Source organism: Pteropus medius, unplaced genomic scaffold, assembly GCF_902729225.1.
Source record: "Pteropus medius unplaced genomic scaffold, Ma_sr-lr_union100, whole genome shotgun sequence".
In the NCBI taxonomy this organism is placed as follows: domain Eukaryota; kingdom Metazoa; phylum Chordata; class Mammalia; order Chiroptera; family Pteropodidae; genus Pteropus; species Pteropus medius.
In genome coordinates, this window is record NW_024340851.1 from 2,515,655 (window position 1) to 2,521,804 (window position 6,150).

Consider the following 6,150-nt stretch of genomic DNA (forward strand, 5'->3'; position numbering starts at 1 on the left):
TAATTGTGTTGGCCACAAAATTCTGTGTTGAAAGTCATCTTCTTGCAACACGTTGAATATATAATGTATCTTCTGTCTTCCCTTATTGCTTTAAGATGTTGGCTATTAGGTTGTTTTCAATTGTAAATGATCTTCTTTTCCCTATGACTTCATTTAAATGTTTCTCCTTGATATGAGAATTTAACCAAATGTCAGAAAATGTATTTTTTTTAATCAACAGATAACATATTAGTTTCTGGTATACACTATATTCATTTAATATTTGTATATATTGCTCAATGAGCACCTCAATAACTCTAATTAATATCTGTCATCATACAGTTACAAAATTTTGTTCTCGTGATGAGAACTTTTAAGATCTACTTTCTTAGCAACTTTCAAATATGCAATAAATATTATTAACTATAGTCACCATGCTGTACATTACATACCCATGACTTATGCATTTTATAACTAAAAGTTTACACCTTCCGATGTCCTTCATCCATTTTTCACACCCTCCACACCGCACCTCTAGAAACCACCACCAATCTATTCTCTTTATCTATAAGCTCATCTTTTTTTTTAATTTTATATTTCACATATTAGTGAGATCATATAGTACAATAATTCCCTCAAGGTCTATCCATTTTGTGCAAAAATTGTAAGATTCCATTCTTTTTTATGGTTGAATAATATTTCATTATAGATAGATGATAGATAGATAGATAGATAGATAGATAGATAGATAGATAGATAGATACATTTTCTTTATCCATTCATTCATCGATGGACACTTAGGCTGTTTTCATGTCTTGGTATTGTAAATAAAGCTGTAATGAACATGGAAGCGGTGCACATATCATTTTGAACTAGCATTTTCACTTTCCTTAGATAAATACCCAGAAGTGGAATTGCTGGATAATATGATAATTTTATTTTTAGTTTATTGAAAAATCTCCATACTGTTTTCCTTTGTGGTTGCACCAATTTACAATCTCACCAACAGTGCACAAAGGTTATTTTTTTGTCTACATCCTCACAAACACTTATCACTGTCTGTCTTTTTCATAATAGCCATTCTAACAGGTGTGAGGTGATATCTCATTGTGGTTGTGATTTTCATTTTCCTGATAATTAGTGATGTTGAGCACCTTTTCATGTACCTGTTGGTCATTTATATGTTATCTTTAGAAAAGTATCTATTCATATCTTCTGCCCATTTCTAATTGGATTGTTTGTTTGTTTGTTTGTTTGTTTGCTATAGAGCTGTGAGTTCTTTACGTACTTTGAATATTAACCCCCTATCAGATATACAATTTGCAAATATTTTCTCCCATTCAGTAGGTTGCCTTTTCATGTTGATTTTCTTTGTTGTACAGAAGGTTTTTAGTTTGATGTAGCCTCATTTGTTTATTTTTACTCTTATTGCCTTTGCTCCTGGTGCTAAATCGAAAAAAATCACTGCTAAGACTGGTGTCAAGGAGCTTACCAGTGTTTTCTTCTAGGAGTTTTATAATTTCAGGTCTTACATTCAAGTCTTCAATCCAGTTTGAGTTAATTTTGTGTCTGGTATAAGATAGTGGTCCAGTTTTCCTAATACCATATATTGAAGAAACAGGCTTTTCCCCAGTATATATTATTGGCTCCTTTGTCATAAATTGATTGGCCATATATGTGTCCATTTGTTTCTGGGCTCTCTATACTGTTTCATTGATATATGTGTCTATTTTTATGCTGATACCATACTGCTTCGATTACTATAATTTTGTAATATAGTTTGAAATCAGGAAGCATGGTTTCTCCAGCTTTGTTCTTCTTTCTCAAAATTTCTTAGTCTATTCACAGTCTTTTATGCTTCCATACAAGTTTTGGTCCATTTTTGTGAAATATGCCATCTGGATTTTGATAGAAATTGCATTGAATTTGTAGATGGCTTTGGGTAGTATGGACATTTTAACAATATTAATTCTTGCAATCCATGAGCATGAAATATCTTCCCATTTATTTTTACTCATTCAATTTCTTTCATCAATATCTTGTAGCTTTCAATGTACAGATCTTTCACCTCCTTGATTAAATTAATTCTGAGATATTTTAATTTTTTGATGTAATTGTAAATGAGGTTATCTTTTTTTTCTTTTAGATAGTTTGTTATTAGTATATAAAAACACAACAGATTTTTGTATATTAATTTTGTATCCTGCAACTTTAGTAAATTCGTTCATTAGTTCCAAAATTTTTTTTTTTTATTTTTTTGGTGAAGTTTTTAGGATTTTCTCTATATAATATTATGTCATCTGCAAACAGTGACAGTTTTACCCTTTCCTTTCTGATTTGAACTTATTTTAATTCTTTTTCCTAATTGCTCTGGTTAGACTTCCAAAACAGTGTTGAATAAAAATGACCTGAATGGTCATCTTATTCTTGATCTTAAGGAAAATACTTTTAGCTTTTTCCCATTGAGTGTGATATTAACTGTGGGTTTGTCATATATGGCCTCTATTGTATTGAGGTATGTTCCTTCTATTCTCACTAAGTTGAGATTTTAATCATAAATGGATGTTAAATGTTTTCAAATGCTTTTATTGCATCTCTTGAGATGATCATGTGATTTTTACCCTTCATTTTGTTAATGTGGAGTATCACCTTGATTAATTTGGGGATGTTGAACCATCTTTACATCCCTGGAATAAATCCAACTTTATTATGTTGTATGATCTCTGAATATATTTTTAATTCAGTTTTCTAATATTTTGCTGAGGATTTTTGAATATATGTTTATCAAAGATATTAGCCTGTAATTTTCTTTTTCATAACATTCTTTTCTGGTTTTGGTATCAGAGTAATGCTGGCCTCATAAAATTAGTGTTGGAGATGAACCTTTTCTTTTCTTTTTTTTTATCTTTTTTTTTTTAGGCAAGGCAACCCTTGGTTGACCTCACAGATTACAAGGATCTTGTTAGCTTACAATCTCTTATTTTTTTTTTATTTTTTATGCCTACAGCACCTGGTCTTCCTAGGTGGTCTCCCTTCCAAGTACTAACTAGTCCTGACCCTGCTTAGCTTCTGAGATTAGATGGGATCGGGCTTGTTCAGGGTGGCATGGCCATAGAAACCTTATTTTCAATCCTATCTTAGCTCTAGGTTGTCTCTCAAACCTTTATGATTCTCCAAGCAATCTATTTTATTTTTCGTGGCTTCCAGTAGTTGAGAGTATGCCATGACTCATTAGTGTCTCAAAGGGGAAACTCTCAATCAGTACCTAAATTCAGGCTCATTGAAATCAGATCCTCAGGTGGCAACTTATAACATATGCAGATATATACAGCCTTACGGGATTGAAGGTGTCAGCCCTACTGGCCACCAGTGCTAGGTAATCTAGAGGTATTCCCTGCATGGCAGTTGAAAAAATCAGGAAACCAGATATGTGTATAAACTCCTGTCTGAAAAGTACCAATGAATTGTAATGAGGCAGAAGGAGAGAACAAAGATGGCATGCACCAGTCCATATTCCCTGAGAACACATTCATAGATCTCTGGACATGTGCCAAATTTGAAGCTTACCCCTCAAACCAAAGCTCCAGGACAAGCTTATGGGTGTTTTTTTTTCCCCACAAAAAGACTAGGGGTATGTTTCAATCTGCTGTCTGTTCAGTGCCCTCAGAGGTAGTATTCTGTCAAGATCTATCTTTATGATTGTTATAGTCTATGGGACCCAGTAACACAAGCCCCCCTGGCCACCAGATGATCCAGGGACATTCTCTGGGCGACAACCATAAAATAAGAGCATCAGAAGTGAAAACCAGAGCACCAGATAAAAAACAAGGTTATCAGACATGTGTAAAGGTTCCAGTTGGGAGTTACTGGCACTTTGGAGCACAACACAGGGAAAATGAAAAGATAGTGCCTGCTCTCCAAGATTTCTGGGAAAGATTACAGTTATCCCTTAGATATGTGTTTAATTAGAAACCTGATCCCAGGCTGCAGCTATGAATATGTTAATAGGTTTTTTTACACAGGAAGACTGAGCTCCTGGGTCTGTTGCCTCTTCTAGTGGCCTGAAGGTGGTAGTCATTAATGGACATTTTCCTGTTGTTTACAGACTTGTGGGACCCATGAGTAAAAGCCCCACTGGACACAAAAGCCAGGCAATGTAGAGGTATCCTCTGGCAGCAGCCACAAAAACTGGGATACCAGATGTGTGTAAAAGCTCCATTCTGGGAGTTACTTGCACTCTGGAGTGCAGAAGAGGGAGAGCCAAAATATAGTGTCCACCAACTGGAGCAAAGCAGAGAGAGAGCCCAAAGCTGGCACCTGGCAGTCTTTGTTCCAGAGAGCACCCAAGCAAGCCCTCAATAATGTGTCAAATCAGATGCCTGCCACTTAGGCCAATGCTCAAAACAAGCAAATAAGCCTCTCCCACACAAAGTCTGGGTGCCCCTTGATTGGCCACTTCCACACTGGGCCCTTGGGTGGCTGAGTCTGTGTGTGAGCCTTTTAAAGGCCATTTCTTAAATCTCTATTGTCTTGTAGTTCTCATGAACATGAGCCTCCTTTGTTTTTAAAGCTAGATGTTTTGGGGGTTCATTTCTCAGGTACAGGTTTTAAAAGTTGGAGTGATCGATGTGGGGTACAAGCCCTTTACTCAGTGAGAAAGTTCAGTTTTTTGAGTTACCTCCTGACTGTGGGTCAGTCACCCTGCTGGGGGTGGGATTTATGGCAAGACTGTGTCCCAGCCTCTCCTACCTGCTTTGAGGTGGGCCTTTTTCTCTTGTTCACCTGATGTTTAGGAGTCAGTCAGTTTTTAGGTTTTTTGTTCCCCTCCCCAGAAGAAGTTATTCCATATGTAGATGTAGATGTAGATTTTCTGTGTTCATGGGAGGAGGTTAGTTCACCATTTGGAACCAGAACTACATTTCTGTTTATCCCATTTCATATACTGTTTGCTTCTAATGTCTGTAGGCACATCTTTTATAAGGTTTAGAAAATTCTTAGTCATTATCTTTTCAAATATTATCTCTCTTCCATTTTCTTTATTCTCTTTATGTAGGATAATATATTAAAGGCTCTCATTCATCATCAGTATCTATAAACTCCTCTTTTAAATTTTTAATTTTCCTTTGTGTTACATAATGTGTAATTTCATTGGATTGATTTTATAGTTTGCTAATACTTTAACTGTCTAATCTGCTATTTAGCTCATACATTTATTTTTAGCAATTATATTTTTTCAATATTATAAGTTCCATTGGCTCTTTTTCGAATTTACCTGGAAAAAAATATATATATATATATAAATTTATATATTTAAACACTTAAATATATAATTTTGTTGCTTATTCATTTTTGGATCTTATATTTCATGAAACAGTTCATACACAGATATAATCTATATCTTATTCCAACAACTAAAGAAAAGTTTTGGGAGTCTAAATATTTTGTTTGCTTTTATATCTGTTGACACTCATTCATAATGGTTTTGTCCTTATGTGTTTGTGACCTTCTACTGTGAGCTCATATTTTATTGGTCTTCATTTGTGGGACTCCAAGAAGTTTAAATTGAAGATGCTTTCTTTCAAAGAAGATTTGCTTTTATCTCTGTGTGTGCCAGAATACACTACTAACCTGGGACAATGTTAGCTCCTTTTTGAGTAAGAGTCTTGGCTTAATGCCAACAGCCTCTAATTCAGCTCCCCTGTTTGCTGCTAACTCAAAGTCAGTCTCCTGATTCATTTCAGTGTTGATAATTACATTTGCTCTCATACTTAAGCCATCTTTCTGCTTGCTTGTTGCTATCTGCTTTGGTTTAAGCTTATCCTCATTTTAGCTAGCAGGAAGGGTGCCTCAGAATTTTCTCTTATTTTTTAAGTCCAGCAATACATTTGGTCTCTGTTTTATTTAGGATCTAACTGATGTATTATGAGACGGCCCCTCAATGTATCTAGTCCATTACACTACTGGAAATTCTTTTCTCATTCTTTCTTCAACTCATTATAATCTGGCTTTCTGTTCTCACATTCATCTGAAGCCAAATTTAACAAATATTTCTGTCCTTGTCAGCACTTTCCCTTCTATCCATCCTTGACTCTTTTTTAGTTCTTTCGTAAGTTCTTACATCACCCATCCCTTAAATGTTGATGTTTCTTGAGGTTTTAACTTTAACCCTTT

General features: G+C 34.9%; 1 pseudogene; it reads right to left on the bottom strand.

Moving 5' to 3' along the window:
• Window positions 1–2,977: 2,977 nt before the first annotated feature.
• Window positions 2,978–3,096, bottom strand: LOC120592129 (uncharacterized; annotated as a pseudogene).
• Window positions 3,097–6,150: the final 3,054 nt, after the last annotated feature.